The 26,930-nt window shown below is 55.1% G+C and overlaps 2 long non-coding RNA genes across 3 annotated transcripts in view; both read left to right on the top strand.

Annotated features, from left to right (window-relative positions):
* The window catches only part of LOC145534282 (uncharacterized), a 26,963-nt gene extending 18,297 nt beyond the window's left edge, over nt 1-8,666 (top strand). For both annotated transcript variants that reach the window (XR_014074407.1, XR_014074408.1), the window contains exons 2-3: nt 4,558-4,751; nt 5,379-8,666. This is a non-coding gene — a long non-coding RNA (uncharacterized LOC145534282). The remainder of the gene's footprint in view (nt 1-4,557; nt 4,752-5,378) is intronic.
* Nucleotides 8,667-9,111: 445 nt separating this feature from the next.
* Nucleotides 9,112-14,428, top strand: LOC145534281 (uncharacterized). Its single transcript, XR_014074406.1, has 2 exons — nt 9,112-10,856; nt 11,483-14,428. It is a non-coding gene; the product is annotated as an uncharacterized LOC145534281 (long non-coding RNA).
* The last annotated feature ends 12,502 nt before the right edge of the window (nt 14,429-26,930 follow it).

Genomic DNA, 26,930 nt, shown 5'->3' with positions numbered 1-26,930 from the left:
GAGGCGCTCCACGAGCCGCCGATCCTCGACTGGGCGGGAGGGGTCTGCGGTACAGGTAAGCGGACGACCACACGGGAGCGTGTGCACGGTCGGGGCCGGAGCACGGCCCGTGCCTCCACGACGAGGCAGCACCTGCCCCCAACGGAAGAGGCGAGGGGAACAGGCACGCCTCTCTTCCCGTCTCGACCCCTCCCCCAACGAGAGCCACTCGCGGGACACACACACACCCCACCGCGGTGGGGGACCCGAGGAGGACGCCGGGTTAAGGGAAACGACACCACCGCTCGGCCTCAGGCACCTGAGGGGGCGACCTGGAGCGCTCCAGGGGCACCACCGAGGGTCAAACGAGGCACGCTCACCCACCCACGCGGGGCGCGCGGCGCAGCGGCGGGCACAGCCCTCCCCACCGCGGGGAGGGCCGCTCGCGGGACACGCGCCGAGAAGGCGAAGCGAGAGCGTCCGCTGTGTCCGAAGACCGACGGCCTCACTGACGCCCCGTGGAGGGGGGGCGGGCAGGAGACCGAGAGTCAGGGCCGGAGGCCGCACCCACCCTCCCGCCTTCCTCACCCTCCCCGACGGGCAGGGGGAAAGGCAGGCGAGGGGCCCCGTGGACAGACCGAGAAGACCGCACACGTTCACCAGGAACGCCCGTCCCTCGTCCGGCACGGCTTAGGCCCGGCCCGGGAGAGCACGACCACACCACATCGATCCGTTGAGCCGAGGGGGAGGGGGGAAGGCACGGTGAGGGCAGTCGCCGGAGGGGCCCGCTTTAAGCCTCACCGGCCGCCTCCCCCCGCCACACCTCACCTCACCTCAGGCGACAGCCGCCGACGACCCCAGGAGGAGGAGCTGCCTGACACGGGGCACGGAGCCTACAGAGCGGGGGTCGTCCCGGCCACCACCGGGCGCCCGCAGCGGGGGTCACACAGGGTAGAAGACCCACGGCGCCTCGCCCCGCCGCCCTCGGGTCGCCCAGAGACCGGAGGTGGCGCCACGGGTCGGGTCTGCCAGACACGCCACGCGGGAGCCGACGCACAGGCCCAGGCCGGCGGCCCAAAGGCCCAGAGCCCCGCGTGCGTCCAGAGGCCCAAAGTCCTCGGCGGCAGACGCCGAGAGAGACCGTGTCGGCACTTACCTGGTGGCAGAAAAGGCCCATTTCGGGCGACAAAATGACAGCGCCCGACAGCGGGGCCCACCCACGACTGGCAGGGAGGGACCTTGGCACCTTGGCACCGCCACCTGTCCCCAGCACTACCCCAGAAACACCAGGCCCGGAGCTGTCGGGGGTCATCTGGTCGACTGGGGGGGGGAGGGGGGCGAAGGGGGCGCCCGGTGGGCGAAGTGGGGGCGCAGACGCCAAGGGGGAGGGAGCTGGCCGGAGACGCCCTCCCCCTTCGCCCGCACGGGTAGGTGTACCCGTCCGTCCGTCCGAGTCTCCGAGCGGGGGTTTGGCTTCGAGTTGCCAAAGAGAAAAACGAAGAGAGACCCGCCGGCGAGGCGCCTCCCACGAGACGAGCGGGCCCCAACGAGGGACCACGCCCGGGGCCCCAGACCGTCCTGTCCGGGGCACCCAGGACGGCTCGAGCCGGTCCCTGACCTCCTGGCCGTGATTCAGGGAGTTGGGGAGGGGTGAGAAAGCAAACCCTCCGGGGGTGGCAAACCCTCCTGAAAGGGCGGGAAAGCAAAAACCTCCTGAAGGGAGACGCAAACCCTTCTGAAAAGGCGAACAGCAAACCCTTTTTGAGGGCGGGAGCCAACCCTCCTGGCAGAAGAAGGCAAACCCTCCTGAGGGCGAAAAGCAAACCCTCCTGAGGGAGGCCCGGTCAGGCCACCCCAGAGCCCGGCTCTGGAGCGCCGCCGCCGCCGCGACGGCCACCCTCCTCAGAAACCTAGAGAACCAATCTCCGGCGACAGCAGGACGTCCCTAGGCCTCGGCGCCACCGCCACTGTCGCTGCCAGCAGAGCCGGTCTCTGAGAGCTGTGCCCTCGGGCCCGGCGGCTGAGTCACAACCCTCCTGAAGGTCGCCGAAGCTCCAGAGGGGAGGGACACTATAAAAGCGGCCGCCAGGTGGCTCCTGACAACCGGCTCCAATGTCCCGAGGACGGGTCGCTGTCGCCGGCCGCCGAGGACGCCACAGCGCCGGCCGCCCAAACGCCCGAGCTCGGCTCGGAGCCGCCGCCTCCGAGAGACGCGACGCGACGCGACCCCGGCCGCAGAGGAAGGGAGAGGAGCTGGGAAATAGCTCCCCAGGAGGCTGCCACGAAGGAGACGCGCTCCCCCCCCACCCACGCGATTCCAGGCTGGTGGGCGGACATTCCACGGAGACGCCGGCGGGCGGCGGGGCTCGGGGCGGGGACGGCCGAGAGAGGGGCACCAGTGACATCCCGGGCTCCCCCGGGCCCCCTCCCCCGAAGGAGGGAGGGAGGGAGAGAGAGAAGGGAGGGAGGCAGGGAGGGAGGGACCGACCGGCAAAGCGAAACCAGGCAAGCGCTGCTCGGAGAACAAAGCAGGACTTCTCGAAAGCAGACACAGACACAGACACGCAAGCCCAGGAGCAAGAAAGGAAAAGAAGGAGACACTCGGACCCCCAACAAGAGAAAACGAAAGTCAACCTGTGTCGAGACCGTGATCAAGTCCAACGACAACAAACACAAGCATGCGCCGGTGGGCGGGGAAAGTGCGCTTGAGGTCAGGAGAACATGGATTTCAAAATAACTGGCCACAAACACCGGAAAGGAAAGGCGGCCGGGCGGCCGGGCCGGGCGGTCGGGTCTGGGGTGGGGTGGCAGGGCTGCTGGGGGCGGGGGTCGGTGGCGGGGGGGGTGGGGGTGGGGGGTGGGGGGTGGAGGAAACGGGAGCACCTAGAAAGAGGAGGAGACTGTCGGCCGTGCTGAGACACGGAGACATCACACGGCTGGGGACCCGTTCCTATCGTTTGCCCCGGGGTGTGAGAGAGACTTGGCCTCCCGTCTCCTGGGATTTCATCTCCCCAGCAACAACGGTCAGGCAAGCTGTCGGGTGTGTGTGTGCTGCGGGGGGTTGGGGGGTTGGGGGGCGGGGTGGGGAGAAAAAAGAAGACGCCTTTCAAGTGAAAGGAGGGAGCGTAAAGGTCACTGAACCCTCTGACAGCGGCCTTCCATTTTCCACACCAGTGACACGTTCTCCCAAGTCGCCCGGTTCCAGAAAACGCTTTTCGGAAACAGAATCCTCGGGGCCCGCGAACTCCTTAGGAATCCTCGGATGAGCTTCCGGGCCAGGCTATACCGTAGGCAGCGCGCTTCCCCTGAAGCCAAAGCCACGGGCTCCAGAGGGCCACGTCCAAGAAGCTGATCTGGTACGGAACCCGATGTCTTCTTCTCTAGGACACTTCTAGCAGCAGCAAGAGTGCCAGTTTGTGAGAATCGAAGGTGAAGCCGGCACGATGTAAACCCAGCGATGTGAGCGGTCAGAGGCCCATCTAGATTCGAACTCCAGTGCTGGAGGGAGGGGAGCAGTGGGGACAGGAGGGTGGCCTGCGAGTCCGCCGTCCTGTCCCCACTCCCCGTGTGAACATCCGCCCCGTGGAAGGTGTCGAGGAACCTCATGACCTGACCTACGGGGTGAACCGTCGCCAAAGACAAAGAATTCCTCCAGCCAGGCGTCGTCCGCAGCCACGAACCCCTTCCCTCCGTCGCCCGGCCTTTCAGAATGCCACGTGGAGCCCTCTCGAGACGTGTGGGGCTTGGAGGTATGGGCCCCCGAATTCTCCTCGCCCGGCCCTGCAAGAAACCATCCCGGGCCTGCCCCACATGAAGACTTCTCGGGCTTTTCGGTGGACCGGGCCTCCCAGGGTGCCCCTGCACCCGGCACCCTGCGACATCCCGAGAGATCCCACGGAGAAACGTCTCCGGCCACTCGCGCGGCATCTGCCTCGCTGGCGGGCGCCCCTTCCAACCTCCCCAGAGATACGTGAGCACGGACGCTTCTTCCCCATCTGGGTCCCCTCACAGGCTCTGTGAGTTCCTGCGGTTCCGCACGCCCTCGACTTGGCTGTGGTTCGGGGCTCTGTTCTGTTCTGTGTTTGCTCTCCGGCCCACGTGATCTCTCTGGCTAGGGCACCCAGGAAAAGCGAAAAGAAATCGAGTCCGTGTGAGTACTATTCAGGCATCAAGTGGGGATACCTACCAATGACCTCTAACGTGGATCCACCAAGATGGCGGCCGTGTGGGGTTCAGGAGGATCATTTTGCGTTTTCTGGGGGCGCTATTTGCTCTCAATGATTTCACGTGCCTTTTGGGCATGGCTCACGGAGATGGGACGTGAAGCAGCAGGGCAGCCACATCTGGCGTCTCGGCCTAGCTAGGGCGGCTCCACGAGTGACCTCTCGGAACCGGGGCTGAGACCGCCATCCCTCCCCGGGCCCCCCTCGGTGGCTGGGTGTGGGGGGGGGAGGGGGAGGTTTCGGAGGGGAGACGGGAGATCTGGGCTTGTGGTTGGGGGCGCGCGGGGCCACACGTGTCCTGTCATGATATTCCTGCAGCGCTCCAACGAGATAAATATTATTCTCTATTCTGCAGATGGCTATCTGTACCTGAATGGAAATGTATTAGACTCTTGAAATCCGAGCCTTGACGAGGGGTGCGCCCTGTACGTCTCGGGCTACAGGCAGCATACGGAAACTGAAGATATCAGGAATCACGTATAAAGGTTAAAGTCAAAGAAACGGACCTAGTTCAGGGGCAGACTTAGTCTTCCTCGCTGCAGCCTCAAGGTAAACGCTGGGGGTACCCAGTCTATTCTTGGGAAGATACAGTGTTTATTTTAACTGTTGCCAGCAACGCAGCTTCTCCTCTGCCGGAGGTGAAATTGAGATTTAGTTCTTGCAGCTAGTAGTTCTTTTTCAGAACATCTATCAGGAAGGATCCGAATAGCTTGTCATGTCCCTGAAAGTATACTAGAGAACATTTGGTTCAGTTCTCGTACCCAGAGACTGGGGAAATTAAGGTGGCACTAGAAATCGCACCTTTGGGTTATATAGTATCTTTGCTGGAAAACAGGCTGCTCTGAAACTCTAATTGTATCAAACAGTAGCAGGGATAAGAAGTGCATGATCCACAAGTTTCAGTAAAGCTGGCTCTCCCGCTCCTTAACATTATATACATTGTTAACAAAAGTTTAGAACTGGACACTTGATGGCAACAAAGAGGCATCCTGTTTGGCGTTTCTTCGGACTGCAGCCGGGAGAGGAGCAGAGCCGACTTGTTCAGTCCCCGGTCCCGCTACTCCTAGGCCTTTCCTCACACTTGATCTTGGATGCTCTGGGGGCAGGTTGTGTCTGCAACAAGCACTCGATGTGTCCGGAAGCACTGAATCCTCTGTTCATTGACTTTGTTCCCAGGACTGTCTCAGGAGGTGACGATGTTTTCCCATGGGGGAATCTGTGTCAGAGGCTTGCCAACCATACTTTCCACGTGGTTCATGAAAAGCTCGCCCGTCGCCGGTCACCTGTCAACTCACCATCCGTACGAGAGTCAGCACCAACACGCCCGGCAGAGCTGAGCGTCAAGAAGGGGTTGCGTGGAAAGAGATTTGTATGCTTGGTCCTGGTCCTGGTTATAGACAGAAAGTATCAAGGGGGAATAACTCCCAGAATAAGTAGGCTTGCCTGGAATGCGAAATAGTGAGAAGAGGCCTCGCGCTTGGAGGACGGGTCAGAGCTTTAGCCACGGGAGAGTGAAAAGGAAAGGCCCGGGAAAGGGCCGTGGGGCAGGGGACGGTCTGAGCCCAGCACCAGCGGTGAAGGACGAGGAGGCACCTTGAAAGAACGTGCTGTTCGGAGGTTTGTGGTAAGAGCACACCGGTGCTGCTAAAGATGAGGCTTGTGGAACCCAGATAGTAAGGAGGAGCCAGAAACAGGCCAGGAAGGATGAGAATCCCGTGTACTGAGGACCTGCACTTCACCAAGCCCACAGCAAAGGGTGCTGTCTAGATTCAAACCCAGTCACTTGCGCAAACGCCGCTCAGCCACCTCCTCATCTACAAGGCCGACAGATACTCGGTGCGTGAGGTGCGTGTACGTACAGTCTAGGTGGACGGCACTCACATATCAGGCAACCACACAGCTAATACATGCTTTGAAAGAACCAAGAGTGAGCTGATAGCTTTTTCTGGATCTGCCTATAAGCAAAGATACCGCTCGCTGCATACTGTGGATCTCGACTCCTGTCTCACGTCTCCATGAAGCCGTCAGAAAAGTACTGTTCGTGCTCCCTCTCAGGCCAGGAATGACACTTCAAGTGTAACGTGCTCACGAAGTCCTCAGAGATTCATGGATTTGAATCGAGAAATTCCACCTGGTCCTTTCGCTCCCGATCCACTCCTGCTCTCACCACTACTACCACACGGGTCAGACACGAGCGAGTTCCCCTGAATTAGCTTGCACACGTGGGGGTGGAGTTAGCTTTCGGCACACGGATATTTAGAAATTCCATGGCAGTAGGCCAGGTATTCACATTATGTATCGGATATTCGCCTAATTTGATAATAAGAGAGCCCGGGCCTCAGGCATAACTTCAGGCCGATTTTCCCTCCAACGGAAACAGCTCAGATGGGCTGGCAGCCCGAGAGAACGAGCAACTGCCACTAACAGACTGAGACACCTGTGGGCTCCCTCCATGGGGAGACCTTCTGCCAAGGCTTCTCCCTCAAGGGCCGTTACCCAGCCTGCGGGCATCAGCTGAGGAGAAGGGGAGGTGGGTGCCCCGGAAACCAGCCGCGCTCGAGTCAGTCTCCCAGGAGCTCTCGTTCCAGCTCTGGACGCTCACTCCCGGGCCCGGGTTCTCACTCCCGCTTTCAGATGGATCCCAGGCCCTTCTTCAGAGAAGTTCCTCCAGATGAGTCCCCAGCCACCAGTGGGCCTCATTCGACCTTGCGGGACCTCCCTCCCCTTCTGAAGCTAGGTTCCGTCTCTCTCTTCACAAAACTTTAAGTCCAAGATGGATTGTTAACAATGACTTGCCATTTCCTTTTGTTCTCACCATTATTCTGACTACTTGCATTTAATTCCGCTCACCTTCGGATTGCTTGTGACACTCCAGGCCACCGAAAAAAAGAGAGTTTCTGTTCTGGGCTCAAAGATCCTCAGGAGGCATTTGGGCCTCACTTTACCTCTGCTGGAGACAGGAAGGTGGCAGGTGACCGGGACCTGCCAAGAGCAGAGCAGAAGCTGTGCCCCTGAGCAGTGGTGCCTGGCTCTCTCTCATTGGTCGCAGAGGGTCTGCAAGATTCGAGGGGGTTCCTGACGGCCCCACCATGCTGGTGAGCCGTGTCGTCTCATCTCATCGGGAATCTGACCCCGCATCGGCAAGCGTAGCCATGTGCCCTCACCCTGAGTCTCTAAACCCTTCCCAGACCATCACTCGGCCCGCCTTCTCCTCTCAGGCAGAATGAACCTGGGCTTCTCTCCTGGGACAGGTCATTCTGTGTCATGGGATGTCCTCTTTACTCCTATTGCCGGCAACAGGAGTATTGATGTGCTGCTCATAGGTCAGAGACTCCTCATTCGTATTACCCAGAGGCTTTTCTTCAGTCAGTAAATTTTGTTCCTTTGAAGTCAAAGGGATTGCATTGCCTTTGAAGACTATCATTTCTGACCTAGTCGCAAACCGTCTCTTTTGAGGAACTTCCTTAGGGTTCCAGGGATTAAGACAGTTTGCTTCCATTGCAAAGGGCACAGATTCTTTCCTCGATTGCAGGATCTAGATCTCCCGTGCCTCACACTGTAGCCAAAAAGGTATATTTTAAATATAAGAGGGCCAAGCATAAACCTACTACTTTCCCTTTCCATTATTATGATAATAATCTAGTTCTCTTCAAGGCAACACAAATGTTTCTTACTAACTAGAAGGATCATGTCGCGGAAATTATAAAGAGAAAAACAGGGAATTACTTCATGGTATCTCACTACATCCGTCTCTGATCCAACGTACGAAAAATCAAGGAAGTCCACGTAAAGTATCATCTTTAAATAGAGCTCTCCACTTTGAGAGAATAGAACTAAACTCATTAAAACTAAGTTTTCCAGTATGTGGCTGCTTTGAAATCTTGCATCCAACCGACAATTCTGGAACCTATGATAATTCAGAATTGAGTAACCGATGACACAAACACTCTACTAGTCAGGGGGACGTTTTGGATCGCCTGAGTTCTAGGTTCTCAATGTTATCAAGCCAGACACAATCTTCACGGTTTTTCATAGATCCTGTAATATCTTTTTTAAAATTTCAACTTTTTTGAGGTACAATTGACATATAAAATTGCAAGAAATTGAAATATGACTGTGGTGATTTCACGTGTTTACGATGTGAAAGGATTCCTCATCCAGTTAATTCATATCACCTCACATATTTCACCTTCTTTTTTTTTTCTTCCCTCCATCTTTCCCACTTAGATTTTATCTTCATAAGATTTCATTTATACAAAACATGTCAAAAAGATTGCCGTGTTTTACATTAGATCCTCAGACTCTATTCATCTTATAGCTGAACATTTGTTCCCTTTTACCAACCTCTCCCCATAGCCCTAGTAACCACTTTTCTACTCTCTGTATGAGTTTTACTTTTTCCGGGAGGCACTGTCAGAGCCAGTCCTGAAATTTCCTCCAATTACAATTCTTCTCTCAGAGTCATCAGTCCATTTTGTGTTATCTTTCATGTTTTACAAAATTACTCCTAACCAGCAATGGAGCAGGTGTGGCAGGCAATGAGCCAAGAAGATTTACAGGGTGGCATCCACTTACTGTGGGAATTAACCATGGCATTGATCAGTCTATCAACCTAGAAAGAGATAACTGGACATTGCACAAAAATTTGCTTATTTCTTTGTAGAAGTTTGGCATTAAACTAAACCCTTAGTTTGGGATGGGATGGGGTGGGGTGGGGTGGGGTGGGGTGGGGTGGGGGGGTGGGGGGTGGAGGAAACGGGAGCACCTAGAAAGAGGAGGAGACTGTCGGCCGTGCTGAGACACGGAGACATCACACGGCTGGGGACCCGTTCCTATCGTTTGCCCCGGGGTGTGAGAGAGACTTGGCCTCCCGTCTCCTGGGATTTCATCTCCCCAGCAACAACGGTCAGGCAAGCTGTCGGGTGTGTGTGTGCTGCGGGGGGTTGGGGGGTTGGGGGGCGGGGTGGGGAGAAAAAAGAAGACGCCTTTCAAGTGAAAGGAGGGAGCGTAAAGGTCACTGAACCCTCTGACAGCGGCCTTCCATTTTCCACACCAGTGACACGTTCTCCCAAGTCGCCCGGTTCCAGAAAACGCTTTTCGGAAACAGAATCCTCGGGGCCCGCGAACTCCTTAGGAATCCTCGGATGAGCTTCCGGGCCAGGCTATACCGTAGGCAGCGCGCTTCCCCTGAAGCCAAAGCCACGGGCTCCAGAGGGCCACGTCCAAGAAGCTGATCTGGTACGGAACCCGATGTCTTCTTCTCTAGGACACTTCTAGCAGCAGCAAGAGTGCCAGTTTGTGAGAATCGAAGGTGAAGCCGGCACGATGTAAACCCAGCGATGTGTGCGGTCAGAGGCCCATCTAGATTCGAACTCCAGTGCTGGAGGGAGGGGAGCAGTGGGGACAGGAGGGTCGCCTGCGAGTCCGCCGTCCCGTCCCCACTCCTCCTGTGAACATCCGCCCCGTGGAAGGTGTCGAGGAACCTCATGACCTGACCTGCGGGGTGAACCGTCGCCAAAGACAAAGAATTCCTCCAGCCAGGCGTTGTCCGCAGCCACGAACCCCTTCCCTCCGTCGCCCGGCCTTTCAGAATGCCACGTGGAACCCTCTCGAGACGTGTGGGGCTTGGAGGTATGGGCCCCCGAATTCTCCTCGCCCGGCCCTGCAAGAAACCATTCCGTGCCTGCCCCACATGAAGACTTCTCGGGCTTTTCGGTGGACCGGGCCTCCCAGGGTGCCCCTGCACCCGGCACCCTGCGACACCCCGAGAGATCCCACGGAGAAACGTCTCCGGCCACTCGCGCGGCACCTGCCTCGCTGGCGGGCGCCCCTTCCAACCTCCCCAGAGATACGTGAGCACGGACGCTTCTTCCCCATCTGGGTCCCCTCACAGGCTCTGTGAGTTCCTGCGGTTCCGCACGCCCTCGACTTGGCTGTGGTTCGGGGCTCTGTTCTGTTCTGTGTTTGCTCTCCGGCCCACGTGATCTCTCTGGCTAGGGCACCCAGGAAAAGCGAAAAGAAATCGAGTCCGTGTGAGTACTATTCAGGCATCAAGTGGGGATACCTACCAACGACCTCTAACGTGGATCCACCAAGATGGCGGCCGTGTGGGGTTCAGGAGGATCATTTTGCGTTTTCTGGGGGCGCTGTTTGCTCTCAATGATTTCACGTGCCTTTTGGGCATGGCTCACGGAGATGGACGTGAAGCAGCAGGGCAGCCACATCTGGCGTCTCGGCCTAGCTAGGGCGGCTCCACGAGTGACCTCTCGGAACCGGGGCTGAGACCGCCATCCCTCCCCGGGCCCCCCTCGGTGGCTGGGTATGGGGGGGAGGAGGGGGAGGTTTCGGAGGGGAGACGGGAGATCTGGGCTTGTGGTTGGGGGCGCGCGGGGCCACACGTGTCCTGTCATGATATTCCTGTAACGCTCCAACGAGATACGTATTATTCTCTATTCTGCAGATTGCTATCTGTATCTGAATGGAAATGTATTAGACTCTTGAAATCTGAGCCTTGACGAGGGGTGCGCCCTGTACGTCTCGGGCTACAGGCAGCATACGGAAACTGAAGATATCAGGAATCACGTATAAAGGTTCAAGTCAAAGAAACGGACCTAGTTCAGTGGCAGACTTAGTCTTCCTCGCTGCAGCCTCAAGGTAAATGCTGGGGGTACCCAGTCTATTCTTGGGAAGATACAGTGTTTATCTTAACTGTTGCCAGCAGCGCAGCTTCTCCTCTACCGGAGTTGAAATTGAGATTTAGTTCTTGCAGCTAGTAGTTCTTTTTCAGAACATCTATCGGGAAGGATCTGAATAGCTTGTCATGTCCCTGAAAATATACTAGACAACATTTGGTTCAGCTCTCGTACCCAGAGACTGGGGAAATTAAGGGGGCACTAGAAATCGCACCTTTGCGTTATATAGTATCTTTCCTGGAAAACAGGGTGCTCTTAAACTCTAATTGTATCAAACAGTAGCAGGGATAAGAAGTGCACGATCCACAAGTTTCAGTAAAGCCGGCTCTCCCGCGCCTTAACATTGTATACATTGTTAACAAAAGTTTAGAACTGGACACTCGATGGCAACAAAGAGGCATCCTGTTTGGCGTTTCTTTGGACTGCAGCCGGGAGAGGAGCAGAGCCGACTTGTTCAGTCCCCGGTCCCGCTACTCCTAGGCCTTTCCTCACACTTGACCTTGGATGCTCTGGGGCAGGTTGTGTCTGCCACAAGCACTCGATGTGTCCGGAAGCACTGAATCCTCTGTTCGTTGACTTTGTTCCCAGGACTGTCTCAGGAGGTGACGATGTTTTCCCATGGGGGAATCTGTGTCAGAGGCTTGCCAACCATACTTTCCACGTGGTTCATGAAAAGCTCACCCGTCACCGGTCACCTGTCGACTCACCATCCGTACGAGAGTCAGCACCAACACGCCCGGCAGAGCTGAGCGTCAAGAAGGGGTTGCGTGGAAAGAGATTTGTGTGCTTGGTCCTGGTCCTGGTTATAGACAGAAAGTATCAAGGGGGAATAACTCCCAGAATAAGTAGGCTTGCCTGGAATGCGAAATAGTGAGAAGAGGCCTCGCGCTTGGAGGATGGGTCAGAGCTCTAGCCACGGGAGAGTGAAAAGGAAAGGCCCGGGAAAGGGCCGTGGGGCAGGGGACGGTCTGAGCCCAGCACCAGCGGTGAAGGACGAGGAGGCACCTTGAAAGAACGTGCTGTTCGGAGGTTTGTGGTAAGAGCACACCGGTGCTGCTAAAGATGAGGCTTGTGGAACCCAGATGGTGAAGAGGAGCCAGAAACAGGCCAGGAAGGATGAGAATCCTGTGTACTGAGGACCTGCACTTCACCAAGCCCACAGCAAAGGGTGCTGTCTAGATTCAAACCCAGTCACTTGCGCAAACGCCCCTCAGCCACCTCCTCATCTACAAGGCCGACAGATACTCGGTGCGTGAGGTGCGTGTACAGTCTAGGTGGACGGCACTCACATTATCGGGCAACCACACAGCTACTACGTGCTTTGAAAGAACCAACAGTGAGCTGATAGCTTTTTCTGGATCTGCCTATAAGCAAAGATACCGCTCGCTGCATACTGTGGATCTCGACTCCTGTCTCACGTCTCCATGAAGCCGTCAGAAAAGTCCTGTTCGTGCTCCCTCTCAGGCCAGGAATGACACTTAAAGTGTAACGTGCTCACGAAGTCCTCAGAGATTCATGGATTTGAATCGAGAAATTCCACCTGGTCCTTTCGCTCCCGATCCACTCCTGCTCTCACCACTACTACCACACGGGTCAGACACGAGCGAGTTCCCCTGAATTAGCTTGCACACGTGGGGACGGAGTTAGCTTTCGGCACACGGATATTTAGAAATTCCATGGCAGTAGGCCAGGTATTCACATTATGTATCGGATATTCGCCTAATTTGATAATAAGAGAGCTCAGGCCTCAGGCGTAACTTCAGGCAGATTTCCCCTCCAACAGAAACAGCTCAGATGGGCTGGCAGCCCGAGAAAACGAGCAACTGCCACTGACAGACTGAGACACCCATGGGCTCCCTCCGCGGGGAGACCTTCTGCCAAGGCTTCTCCCTCAAGGGCCGTGACCCAGCCTGCGGGCATCAGCTGAGGAGAAGGGGAGGTGGGTGCCCCGGAAACCAGCCGCGCTCGAGTCAGTCTCCCAGGAGCTCTCATTCCAGCTCTGGACGCTCACTCCCGGGCCTGGGTTCCCACTCCCGCTTTCAGATGGATCCCAGGCCCTTCTTCAGAGAAGTTCCTCCAGATGAGTCCCCAGCCACCAGTGGGCCTCATTCGACCTTGCGGGACCTCCCTCCCCTTCTGAAGCTAGGTTCCGTCTCTCTCTTCACAAAACTTTACGTCCAAAATAGATTGTTAACAGTGACTTGCCGTTTCCTTTTGTTCTCACCATTATTCTGACTACTTGCATTTAATTCCGCTCACCTTCGGATTGCTTATGACACTCCAGGCCACCGAAAAAAAGAGTTTCCGTTCTGAGCTCAAAGATCCTCAGGCGGCATTTGGGCCTCACTTTACCTCTGCTGGAGACAGGAAGGTGGCAGGTGACCGGGACCTGCCAAGAGCAGAGCAGAAGCTGTGCCCCTGAGCAGTGGTGCCTGGCTCTCTCTCATTGGTCGCAGAGGGTCTGCAAGATTCGAGGGGGTTCTTGACGCCCCCACCATGCTGGCGAGCCGTGTCGTCTCATCTCATCGGGAATCTGACCCCTCATCAGCAAGCGTAGCCATGTGCCCGCACCCTGAGTCTCTAAACCCTTCCCAGACCATCGCTCGGCCCGCCTTCTCCTCTCGGGCAGAATGAACCTGGGCTTCTCTCCTGGGACAGGTCCTTCTGTGTCATGGGATGTCCTCTTTACTCCTATTGCCGGCAATAGGAGTATTGATGGGCTGCTCATAGGTCAGAGACTCCTCATTCGTATTACCCAGAGGCTTCTCTTCAGTCAGTAAATTTTGTTCCTTTGACCTTAAAGGGATTGCCTTTGAAGACTATCATTTCTGACCTAGTCGCAAACCGTCTCTTTTGAGGAACTTCCTTAGGGTTCCAGGGATTAAGACAGTTTGCTTCCATTGCAAAGGGCACAGATTCATTCCTCGATTGCAGGATCTAGATCTCCTGTGCCTCACACTCTAGCCAAAAAGGTATATTTTAAATATAAAAGGGCCAAGCATAAACCTACTACTTTCCCTTTCCATTATTATGATAATAATCTAATTCTCTTCAAGGCAACACAAATGTTTCTTACTAACTAGAAGGATCATGTCGCGGAAATTATAAAGAGAAAAACAGGGAATTACTTCATGATATCTCACTATATCCGTCTCTGATCCAGCGTACGAAACATCAAGGAAGTCCACGTGAAATATCATCTTTAAATAGAGCTCTCCGCTTTGAGAGAATAGAACTAAACTCATTAAAACTAAGTTTTCCAGCATGTGGCTGCTTTGAAATCTTGCATCCAACCAACAATTCTGGAACCTATGATAATTCGGAATTGAGTAACCGATGACACAAACACTCTATTAGTCAGGGGGACGTTTTGGATCGCCTGAGTTCTAGGTTCTCAATGTTATCAAGCCAGACACAATCCTCACGGTTTTTCATAGATCTTGTAATATCTTTTTTAAAATTTCAACTTTTTTGAGGTATAATTGACATACAACATTGCAAGAAATTGAAATATAACTGTGGTGATTTCATGTGTTTACGATGTGAAAGGATTCCTCATCCAGTTAATTCATATCACCTCACATATTTCACCTTCTTTTTTTTTTTCTTCCCTCCATCTTTCCTACTTAGATTTTTATCTTCATATAAGATTTCATTTATACAAAACATGTCAAAAAGATTGCCGTGTTTTACGTTAGATCCTCAGACTCTATTCATCTTATAGCTGAATATTTGTTCCCTTTTACCAACCTCTCCCCATAGCCCTAGTAACCACTTTTCCACTCTCTGTATGAGTTTTACTTTTTCCGGGATGCAATATCAGAGCCAGTCCTGAAATGTCCTCCAATTACAATTCTTCTCTCAGAGTCATCAGTCCATTTTGTGTTCTCTTTCATGTTTTACAACATTACTCCTAACCAGCAATGGAGCGGGTGTGGCAGGCAATGAGCCAAGAAGATTTACAGGGTGGCATCCACTTACTGTGGGAATTAACCACGGCATTGATCAGTCTATCAACCTAGAAAGAGATCACTGGACATTGCACAAAAATTTGCTTATTTCTTTGTAGAAGTTTGGCATTAAACTAAACCCTTAGTTTGGGATGGGATGGGATGGGGTGGGATGGGATGGGATGGGATGGGGTGGGGGGTGGGGGGTGGAGGAAACGGGAGCACCCAGAACGAGGAGGAGACTGTCGGCCGTGCCGAGACACGGAAACATCGCACGGCTGGGGACCCGTTCCTATCGTCTTCCCCGGGGTGTGAAAGAGACTTGGCCTCCCGTCTCCTGAGAGTTCATCTCCCCAGCAACAACGGTCAGGCAAGCTGTCGGGTGTGTGTGTGTTGCGGGGGGTTGGGGGGCGGGGTGGGGAGAAAAAAGAAGACACCTTTCAAGTGAAAGGAGGGAGCGTAAAGGTCACTGAACCCTCTGACAGCGGCCTTCCATTTTCCAGACCAGTGACACGTTCCCCCAAGTCGCCCGGTTCCAGAAAACGCTTTTCGGAAACAGAATCCTCGGGGCCCGCGAACTCCTGAGGAATCCTCGGATGAGCTTCCGGGCCAGGCTATACCGTAGGCAGCGTGCTTCCCCTGAAGCCAAAGCCACGGGCTCCAGAGGGCCGCGTCCAAGAAGCTGATCTCGTACGGAACCCGGTGTCTTCTTCTCTAGGACACTCCTAGAAGCAGCAAGAGTGCCAGTTTGTGAGACTCGAAGGTGAAGCCGGCACGACGTAAACCCAGCGATGTGTGCGGTCAGAGGCCCATCTAGATTCGAGCTCCAGTTCTGGAGGGGAGCAGTGGGGACAGGAGGGTGGCCTGCGAGTCCGCCGTCCCGTCCCCACTCCTCCTGTGAACATCCGCCCCGTGGAAGGTGTCGAGGAACCTCATGACCTGACCTGCGGGGTGAACCGTCGCCAAAGACAAAGAATTCCTCCAGCCAGGCGTTGTCCGCAGCCACGAACCCCTTCCCTCCGTCGCCCGGCCTTTCAGAATGCCACGTGGAACCCTCTCGAGACGTGTGGGGCTTGGAGGTATGGGCCCCCGAATTCTCCTCGCCCGGCCCTGCAAGAAACCATTCCGTGCCTGCCCCACATGAAGACTTCTCGGGCTTTTCGGTGGACCGGGCCTCCCAGGGTGCCCCTGCACCCGGCACCCTGCGACACCCCGAGAGATCCCACGGAGAAACGTCTCCGGCCACTCGCGCGGCACCTGCCTCGCTGGCGGGCGCCCCTTCCAACCTCCCCAGAGATACGTGAGCACGGACGCTTCTTCCCCATCTGGGTCCCCTCACAGGCTCTGTGAGTTCCTGCGGTTCCGCACGCCCTCGACTTGGCTGTGGTTCGGGGCTCTGTTCTGTTCTGTGTTTGCTCTCCGGCCCACGTGATCTCTCTGGCTAGGGCACCCAGGAAAAGCGAAAAGAAATCGAGTCCGTGTGAGTACTATTCAGGCATCAAGTGGGGATACCTACCAACGACCTCTAACGTGGATCCACCAAGATGGCGGCCGTGTGGGGTTCAGGAGGATCATTTTGCGTTTTCTGGGGGCGCTGTTTGCTCTCAATGATTTCACGTGCCTTTGGGGCATGGCTCACGGAGATGGACGTGAAGCAGCAGGGCAGCCACATCTGGCGTCTCGGCCTAGCTAGGGCGGCTCCACGAGTGACCTCTCGGAACCGGGGCTGAGACCGCCATCCCTCCCCGGGCCCCCCTCGGTGGCTGGGTATGGGGGGGAGGAGGGGGAGGTTTCGGAGGGGAGACGGGAGATCTGGGCTTGTGGTTGGGGGCGCGCGGGGCCACACGTGTCATGTCATGATATTCCTGTAACGCTCCAACGAGATACGTATTATTCTCTATTCTGCAGATTGCTATCTGTATCTGAATGGAAATGTATTAGACTCTTGAAATCTGAGCCTTGACGAGGGGTGCGCCCTGTACGTCTCGGGCTACAGGCAGCATACGGAAACTGAAGATATCAGGAATCACGTATAAAGGTTCAAGTCAAAGAAACGGACCTAGTTCAGGGGCAGACTTAGTCTTCCTCGCTGCAGCCTCAAGGTAAATGCTGGGGGTACCCAGTCTATTCTTGGGAAGATACAGTGTTTATCTTAACTGTTGCCAGCAGCGCAGCTTCTCCTCTACCGGAGTTGAAATTGAGATTTAGTTCTTGCAGCTAGTAGTTCTTTTTCAGAACATCTATCGGGAAGGATCTGAATAGCTTGTCATGTCCCTGAAAATATACTAGACAACATTTGGTTCAGCTCTCGTACCCAGAGACTGGGGAAATTAAGGTGGCACTAGAAATCGCACCTTTGCGTTATATAGTATCTTTCCTGGAAAACAGGGTGCTCTTAAACTCTAATTGTATCAAACAGTAGCAGGGATAAGAAGTGCACGATCCACAAGTTTCAGTAAAGCCGGCTCTCCCGCGCCTTAACATTGTATACATTGTTAACAAAAGTTTAGAACTGGACACTCGATGGCAACAAAGAGGCATCCTGTTTGGCGTTTCTTTGGACTGCAGCCGGGAGAGGAGCAGAGCCGACTTGTTCAGTCCCCGGTCCCGCTACTCCTAGGCCTTTCCTCACACTTGACCTTGGATGCTCTGGGGCAGGTTGTGTCTGCCACAAGCACTCGATGTGTCCGGAAGCACTGAATCCTCTGTTCGTTGACTTTGTTCCCAGGACTGTCTCAGGAGGTGACGATGTTTTCCCATGGGGGAATCTGTGTCAGAGGCTTGCCAACCATACTTTCCACGTGGTTCATGAAAAGCTCACCCGTCACCGGTCACCTGTCGACTCACCATCCGTACGAGAGTCAGCACCAACACGCCCGGCAGAGCTGAGCGTCAAGAAGGGGTTGCGTGGAAAGAGATTTGTGTGCTTGGTCCTGGTCCTGGTTATAGACAGAAAGTATCAAGGGGGAATAACTCCCAGAATAAGTAGGCTTGCCTGGAATGCGAAATAGTGAGAAGAGGCCTCGCGCTTGGAGGATGGGTCAGAGCTCTAGCCACGGGAGAGTGAAAAGGAAAGGCCCGGGAAAGGGCCGTGGGGCAGGGGACGGTCTGAGCCCAGCACCAGCGGTGAAGAACGAGGAGGCACCTTGAAAGAACGTGCTGTTCGGAGGTTTGTGGTAAGAGCACACCGGTGCTGCTAAAGATGAGGCTTGTGGAACCCAGATGGTGAAGAGGAGCCAGAAACAGGCCAGGAAGGATGAGAATCCTGTGTACTGAGGACCTGCACTTCACCAAGCCCACAGCAAAGGGTGCTGTCTAGATTCAAACCCAGTCACTTGCGCAAACGCCCCTCAGCCACCTCCTCATCTACAAGGCCGACAGATACTCGGTGCGTGAGGTGCGTGTACAGTCTAGGTGGACGGCACTCACATTATCGGGCAACCACACAGCTACTACGTGCTTTGAAAGAACCAACAGTGAGCTGATAGCTTTTTCTGGATCTGCCTATAAGCAAAGATACCGCTCGCTGCATACTGTGGATCTCGACTCCTGTCTCACGTCTCCATGAAGCCATCAGAAAAGTCCTGTTCGTGCTCCCTCTCAGGCCAGGAATGACACTTAAAGTGTAACGTGCTCACGAAGTCCTCAGAGATTCATGGATTTGAATCGAGAAATTCCACCTGGTCCTTTCGCTCCCGATCCACTCCTGCTCTCACCACTACTACCACACGAGCGAGTTCACCTGAATTAGCTCGCACACGTGGGGATGGAGTTAGCTTTCGGCACACGGATATTTAGAAATTCCATGGCAGTATGCCAGGTATTCACATTATGTATCAGATATTCGCCTAATTTGATAATAAGAGAGCTCATGCCTCAGGCGTAACTTCAGGCAGATTTCCCCTCCAACAGAAACAGCTCAGATGGGCTGGCAGCCCGAGAAAACGAGCAACTGCCACTGACAGACTGAGACACCTATGGGCTCCCTCCATGGGGAGACCTTCTGCCAAGGCTTCTCCCTCAAGGGCCGTGACCCAGCCTGCGGGCATCAGCTGAGGAGAAGGGGAGGTGGGTGCCCCGGAAACCAGCCGCGCTCGAGTCAGTCTCCCAGGAGCTCTCATTCCAGCTCTGGACACTCACTCCCGGGCCTGGGTTCTCACTCCCGCTTTCAGATGGATCCCAGGCCCTTCTTCAGAGAAGTTCCTCCAGATGAGTCCCCAGCCACCAGTGGGCCTCATTCGACCTTGCTGGACCTCCCTCCCCTTCTGAAGCTAGGTTCCGTCTCTCTCTTCACAAAACTTTAAGTCCAAAATAGATTGTTAACAATGACTTGCCATTTCCTTTTGTTCTCACCACTATTCTGACTACTTGCATTTAATTCTGCTCACCTTTGGATTGCTTATGACACTCCAGGCCACTGAAAAAAGAGAGTGTCCATTCTGAGCTCAAAGATTCTCAGGCGGCATTTGGGCCTCACTTTACCTCTGCTGGAGACCTAGGAAGGTGGCAGGTGACCGGGACCTGCCAAGAGCAGAGCAGAAGCTGTGCCCCTGAGCAGTGGTGCCTGGCTCTCTCTCATTGGTCGCAGAGGGTCTGCAAGATTCGAGGGGGTTCTTGACGGCCCCACCATGCTGGCGAGCCGTGTCGTCTCATCTCATCGGGAATCTGACCCCTCATCAGCAAGCGTAGCCATGTGCCCGCACCCTGAGTCTCTAAACCCTTCCCAGACCATCGCTCGGCCCGCCTTCTCCTCTCGGGCAGAATGAACCTGGGCTTCTCTCCTGGGACAGGTCCTTCTGTGTCATGGGATGTCCTCTTTACTCCTATTGCCGGCAATAGGAGTATTGATGGGCTGCTCATAGGTCAGAGACTCCTCATTCGTATTACCCAGAGGCTTTTCTTCAGTCAGTAAATTTTGTTCCTTTGACCTTAAAGGGATTGCCTTTGAAGACTATCATTTCTGACCTAGTCGCAAACCGTCTCTTTTGAGGAACTTCCTTAGGGTTCCAGGGATTAAGACAGTTTGCTTCCATTGCAAAGGGCACAGATTCATTCCTCGATTGCAGGATCTAGATCTCCTATGCCTCACACTGTAGCCAAAAAGGTATATTTTAAATATAAAAGGGCCAAGCATAAACCTACTACTTTCCCTTTCCATTATTATGATAATAATCTAATTCTCTTCAAGGCAACACAAATGTTTCTTACTAACTAGAAGGATCATGTCGCGGAAATTATAAAGAGAAAAACAGGGAATTACTTCATGATATCTCACTACATCCGTCTCTGATCCGACGTAGGAAAAATCAAGGAAGTCCACGTAAAGTATCATCTTTAAATAGAGCTCTCCGCTTTGAGAGAATAGAACTAAACTCATTAAAACTAAGTTTTCCAGTATGTGGCTGCTTTGAAATCTTGCATCCAACCAACAATTCTGGAACCTATGATAATTCAGAATTGAGTAACCGATGACACAAACACTCTATTAGTCAGGGGGACGTTTTGGATCGCCTGAGTTCTACGTTCTCAATGTTATCAAGCCAGACACAATCTTCACGGTTTTTCATAGATCTTGTAATATCTTTTTTAAAATTTCAACTTTTTTGAGGTATAATTGACATATAAAATTGCAAGAAATTGAAATATAACTGTGGTGATTTCATGTGTTTACGATGTGAAAGGATTCCTCATCCAGTTAATTCATATCACCTCACATATTTCACCTTCTTTTTTTTTTCTTCCCTCCATCTTTCCTACTTAGATTTTATCTTCATAAGATTTCATTTATACAAAACATGTCAAAAAGATTGCCGTGTTTTACATGAGATCCTCAGACTCTATTCATCTTATAGCTGAATATTTGTTCCCTTTTACCAACCTCTCCCCATAGCCCTAGTAACCACTTTTCTACTCTCTGTATGAGTTTTACTTTTTCCGGGATGCAATATCAGAGCCAGTCCTGAAATTTCCTCCAATTACAATTCTTCTCTCAGAGTCATCAGTCCATTTTGTGTTCTCTTTCATGTTTTACAATATTACTCCTAGGCGTCTCGGCCTAGCTAGGGCGGTTTCACAAGTGACCTCTCAGAACCGCGGCTGAGACCTCCATCCCTCCCCGGGCCCCCCTCGGTGGCTGGGCGCTGGGGTGGTGGGGGGTGGGGAGAGGAGTCGGGGGAGCTGGTCTAGGGGTTGGGGGCGGGTGAGGGCCAGGGGACCGTCCCCGGTGGTCCCGCTGAGACGTGAAGGCAGGTTCTGTCCCGCTGAGAACTTCCTGCCTTCGGGCGTGTGAGAGGAGCAGATTTCTCTCCAATCCAAGGCCATGCATCATTTTTGGCCTGTTCAACAAGGCTAGACAAGCACGTATTTGTGTGTCTATCTTGGCTTGTTTTCTGACGGAGGCCAAAGACCTCTTCAGGCGTGTCCAAAGGATCTGCCAGGGTGGGAGGGTGCAGGTCAATCCATGTGTCAAGAGAGCCAGAGAATCTGTCACAGCTGTGACTCAGGCCTTTTTCAGAAACAGGCCAACTTTGATGATTCCCCTGGACAGGAATCACCGCAGAAGTTTCCTTGAAGGGATCGAGTTGCAGGAGTCGGGGGCGTGGCCCCGCCGCCGCCAGAGGGCTTCCTCAGCCAGGCAAGGCCGGCCGCTGGCCGGGGCTATTGTCTGTGGGCCCCACCCCCACCGCCACCCTCCACCCTCCCCTCCCCCTCCCCCTTCCCCTTCCCCTCCCCCTCCCCCTCCCCCTCCCGCTCCCCCTGCAGGGCCCCTCGTGGGATAGCTTCATTCAAATGCAGAACGCTTTCCAGTCAAGGAAGAGCCTTTGGACTTTGCCTCGATTGAATGGTGATCCGCCCCGACCCCACCCCCATTTCTCCACCTTGAGGCTGCCCCTTCAGCACCGCGCGGAGGAATGGGCCTGGGGGGGGGGGGAGGGAGGCTGAGGGACAAACTCGCCTTGGGTCAGGCCAAAGGAGTCTCCTCCTTTTCGTAACCCAGGAAACCCCGCTAATGCATGTGAGGATCACGGACGTGCGTCGAAGCAGCCATCATCTCTTGACATCTTCCTCCGTGGGAGGCGTTTTTCCTTCCTGCCTGCCTTCAGAGAGACAGAAAAGGAGGGAGGGGCAGAGCGTTCCGCTGGCGCTGGCCGGTTCTTAAGTCACTTGAATCCAAAACACTCCATAGGGCACGGAGGGGTGCGTGCGTGGGGTGGGGTGGGGGCGGCGGCCTACTCCGGACCCCAGGCGTTCCCTCCTCTGACACTTGCCTGGAACCCATGAAAAGCTGAGCTGGTGACTGTGTGTGTGTGTGAATGCGTGCATGTGCGCGTGTCCGTGAGAGAAGGCACGTGTGCGTGAGAGAAAAAGAGAAAAAGGAAGGAGAGAAAGAAAGAGAGAGAGAGAAAGAAAGAGAAGGAAAGAAAGAGAGAGAGAGAGACAGAGAGAGAAAGAAAGAAAGGAAGACAGACAGACAGAGAGGGAGGGAGGGAGGGAGGGGGAGAGAGAGAGAGAGAGAGAAAGAAAGAATGAAAGAAAGAAAGAAAAAGAAAAGAAAATCCAGAATGAAAGGAGGAAGGAACGAGGGAAGGAGGGAGGGACCAAATAGGTTAGTTAGTACGGGCCTCCCTGTCATGGAAAAGAGTCTCTGAGCACAGATCCTCCGTTCAGTGAACCAGTTCTCATATCTCCTCTCAGGAGGCTGTGATGTCGATGGACGGGTTTGGGAAAGCAGGCCTGGGGTGCAAGCAATCAGGTATTTCCTCAGAGGCACTTGTAGGGAAACCAAGGAAACACACAGGTTCATCCCTGGAGCGGATTCGAAACCAGTCGGTGCAGGGGGAGTCAGTCAAGGAGATTTCTAGATGTCAGGGTCGGGTCCTGGAGCGGGTTGCCATGCCCTTCTCCAGGAGACCTTCCTGGCCCGGGGATGGAACCCGGGTCTCCTGCATCGCAGGCAGACTCTTGACCGTGTGAGCCACCAAGGAAGCTCTGTCGGAAATGTTCACCGAGTCCTCTTGTTGTAGCCACGCGTTCTGGGAAACAAACTCACTCAGAAGGACCATGCAGGTAGTGGAGTGCAGTTTCTTACACCAGCGGGCCCAAGGCAGAGTCTTCTCTTAGCCAAGGACCCCAACCAGCATTCGTGAAAATCTTTTATACCTCAGGGGTATGTGTCTGAACCCACCACCCCAAATTCCTTGAGACTTACCTAAACAAAGGAAGGGTAAAGACAATCCCGATAACCCCATCATTCATGTGTTATAAGACGAGATACACAGTGGACATTTATTCACAGGCCTGTGGTCATATCCTGATACACATAATGGAACTGATGGCTTTGTTCTGTGACAGAGATAATTAGCATATTCTTTTAGGCCACGGAGAGTCCAAGTACAAGCCCCAAAGGCTGTTTTATCCGGGTGTGTGTGTGTGTGTGTGTGTGTGTGTGTGTGCGCGCGCGCGCACGCGCGGGCAGGCGCCTGCGTGTGTGTGTGTGCGTGTCCGGTTTTCCATTGGTATGCCCCTTCTATAGACACCGGGCACAAAGTTCAGAGTCCATTGGGAGGGTGACCGTGCGTGTAGCCTCATGTTCGCAGCCTGGCCTAAGATGGAGTCCAGCTCTGTCTGTTTCCTCCTTCACTCTAGCTTCCATCTGCAGAGCTTCAGGCACAGGGCCTTTTGAGTTCTCCGTCAGAAGGGCAAGAGATGGTGGCAAATGTCCCCCCAGAGAGGGTTGTCCCCTCTGACAGAGCTTCCGATATCGGAGGCAACTCAGAAAACTTCAGGATCCAGTCCCACTTTCGGGGGAAGCACCACAGGCAAAGGACCAAACACACGTGGCCCAGGAATCTCCCATCCAGAAGTGGATATCCCCGTTTCACAGAAACATCCTCTGGGCCCCTAAGGAACGTATGGAAATCACTCTCTCGCCAAGGAGAGAAGAATCCTCACTGAGAGTTTCTGAAGTCTGGAAGGACCAGGTAGAGAGAAAAAGAGAAACGATTCTATTCCGCTGACAGGGGCATTATTGTTTGAAGCGACCAAGTGGATGTCCGTCTTTTCCAATTCCCATTTTAAACATTGTGTCCTTTCCGGTCCTTTGTGGTCTCTTTGGATCTGGAAAGCAACAGAGTTAACGGTAAGGTCCTTTTTTTTTTTTTTTTTTTTTTATGATTATGATTATTTTCCCCCCCTGCCTGTCTGCCTGTCCCTCCCCCTCTTCTCTCTGTCTCTCGCGCTTTTCACTCAGGTTAGGGAATTCACAACAACAACAACAAAAGTAGTGAGAAATCTGTATTTCTGCAGGTCAGGAAGCAACAGGTAAGAACTAGACATGGAACACAACAGGCTGGTTCCAAATAGGGTAAGGAGTCCATCAAGGCTCTCTATCATCACCCTGCTTATTTAACTTACATGCCGAGTACAGCATCACGAGACACGCTGGGCTGGATGAAGCACAAGCTGGAATCAAAATGGCTGGGAGAAATAGCAATCCCCTCAGATATGCAGATGACACCACCCTTATGGCAGAAATGAAGTATAGAGTGGGTTTACAAAGTCGTGCTCGTTTCGGGTTTTCAGATTCTTTTCCCTCAGAGGTGAATCCAAAGTAGGAAGCCTACATTTCCTGTGCTGCCTGGTAGGTGCTTGTGGATTGTATGATGTACATGTCGTATGTGTACACGTTCAACCCGACCTCCTAAGTGGACCGTCCTGCCCCTCCCCGCCCCAACGTATTTTCGTCAAGAAGTCAGGCATCCATTTGAGCATCCTACTCCTCAGGTCATCCGATCCCATGGAAGAAGTCAATCCTCCCGTTTTTCCATCGGTCCTCTACACGTCGCCTGATGATGATGGGGGGTGACCGGAAGACTGACAGTTCTGAAGAATTTTGCAAGAGATTCGGTGAAGGCTCCTAGGATTTGCTCAGTGAAGTGGGTGGCGTGTCAACCACTAGGGACCGTGGAAGGTATGCCCCAAGTGGCAAACAGCGTTACCTTCCACAGAGAAAGCTCTACCTAGCATACCAAGGATGCTTGACCACGCACCCGCCCCGCCCCCCCCCAGGTGACAGGCGTGACGGGTCAGACTGTAGAAATCTTCCTGTCAAGGGTGTATTAACAGGCAGAGGCACCTTAGAGGCACCCTGTCCTGTGAAGCTGGAGGTGGGGAGGAAGGGGCAGAGGGACGATGAAGAAGGGAAGGAGAAAGTGAGGGACAGGGACACCACACAGTGTGTGTGGGGGGCGTGTCTGTGCCGTGTGTGGGTTCCACGTGGGTGTGTGCGCCTGTGGGTGCGGGTGTGAGGGGAGGCGGGCAGAGGCAGAGGCAGGGAGACACACAGCCAGGTCAAGGATAACATAATGTGTGTGGGGGGAGGGGCGGGGGTGGGTGGGTGCGTGCGTGCGTGGTGTGTGCGTGGGGGGGGGTGGCGCACAGGACCGTGTGTGAAGGAGGGCAGTGTGTGGGGGGCAAGTGTGTGTGGGGGGGGTGTCTGTGCTGTGTGCGGGTGCCACGTGGTTGTTAAGCGGGGGGTGGGGGGGAGGGGCGGGCAGAGAGACACACCCGGGCCAAGGACAACGTACTGTGTGGCGGAGCGGGCGGGGGGTGGGTGGGAGTGTGGGTGCGGGGTGTGTGCGTGTGTGCGGTGCCCCATAGGACCGTGGGGGGGGGCAGTGTGTGTGTGGGGGTGTGGGTCTGTGCTGTGTGCAGATCCCACGTAAGTGTGAGTGAGGGGAGGGGCAGAGGTAGAGGCAGAGGGACACAGCCAGGCCAAGGACAACATAGTTTGGGGGAGGGTCGGGGTGGGGGGTGCGAGTGTGCGTGCGGGGTGTGTGCGTGTGTGCGATGGCGCCTAGGACTGTGCGGGGGGGCGGGCAGTGTGTGGGGGGTGGTGTGTCTGTGCTGTGTGCGGGTGCCACGTGGGTGTGTGCGCCTGTGGGTGCGGGTGTGGGGGAGGGGAGCGGGCAGTGACAGCGGCAGAGAGAGACAGCCAGGCCAAGGACAACGTAGTGTGTGGGGGAGCGGGCGGGGGGTGGGAGTGTGGGTGTGGGGTGTGTGCGTGTGTGCGGTGGCCCATAGGACCGTGGGGGGGCAGTGTGTGTGTGGGGGGGTGTCTGTGCTGTGTGCAGGTCCCACGGAGGTGTGAGTGGGGGGAGGGGCAGAGGCAGAGAGACACAGCCAGGCCAAGGACAACATAGTGGGGGGGGGGCGGGGGGGTGGGAGTGTGCGTGCGGGGTGTGTGCGCGTGTGCGATGGCGCATAGGACCGTGTGTGGGGTGTTGCGTGTGTGCGACGGCACATAGGACCGTGTGTGGGGTGTTGTGTCTGTGCTGTGTGGGAATGCCACGGGGGTGTGTCCGGGTGTGTGGGGGGGCGGGCAGTGACAGAGGCAGAGAGAGACAGCCAGGCCAAGGACAACGTAGTGTGTGTGGGCGGGGTCGGGGTGCGGGGTGGGAGTGTGCGTGCAGGGTGTGTGCGGAGGCGCCTAGGACCGTGCGGGGGGGCGGGCAGTGTGTGGGGGGTGGTGTGTCTGTGCTGTGTGCGGGTGCCACGTGGGTGTGTGCGCCTGTGGGTGCGGGTGTGGGGGAGGGGAGCGGGCAGTGACAGCGGCAGAGAGAGACAGCCAGGCCAAGGACAACGTAGTGTGTGGGGGAGGGGGCGGGGGGGAGTGTGGGTGCGGGGTGTGTGCGGTGGCCCATAGGACCGTGGGGGGGGCAGTGTGTGTGTGTGGGGGGGTGTCTGTGCTGTGTGCAGGTCCCACGGAGGGGTGAGTGGGGGGAGGGGCAGAGGCAGAGGCAAAGAGACACAGCCAGGCCAAGGACAACATAGTGTGGGGGGGGCGGGGCGGGGGGTGGGAGTGTGCGTGCGGGGTGTGTGCGTGTGTGCGATGGCACCTAGGACCGTGTGTGTAGGGGGGCAGTGTGGGGGGATATTGTGTCTGTGCTGTGTGCGAATGCCACGGGGGTGTGTGCGCCTGTGGGTGCGGGTGTGGGAGGGGCGGGCAGTGACAGAGGCAGAGAGAGACAGCCAGGCCAAGGACAACGTAGTGTGGGTGGGCGGGTTCGGGGTGCGGGGTGGGGAGT

Source organism: Giraffa tippelskirchi, chromosome 14, assembly GCF_054371585.1.
Source record: "Giraffa tippelskirchi isolate mGirTip1 chromosome 14, T2T-mGirTip1v1.2.pri, whole genome shotgun sequence".
Classification (NCBI taxonomy): domain Eukaryota; kingdom Metazoa; phylum Chordata; class Mammalia; order Artiodactyla; family Giraffidae; genus Giraffa; species Giraffa tippelskirchi.
This window is presented reverse-complemented; position numbering and strand designations above follow the sequence as displayed.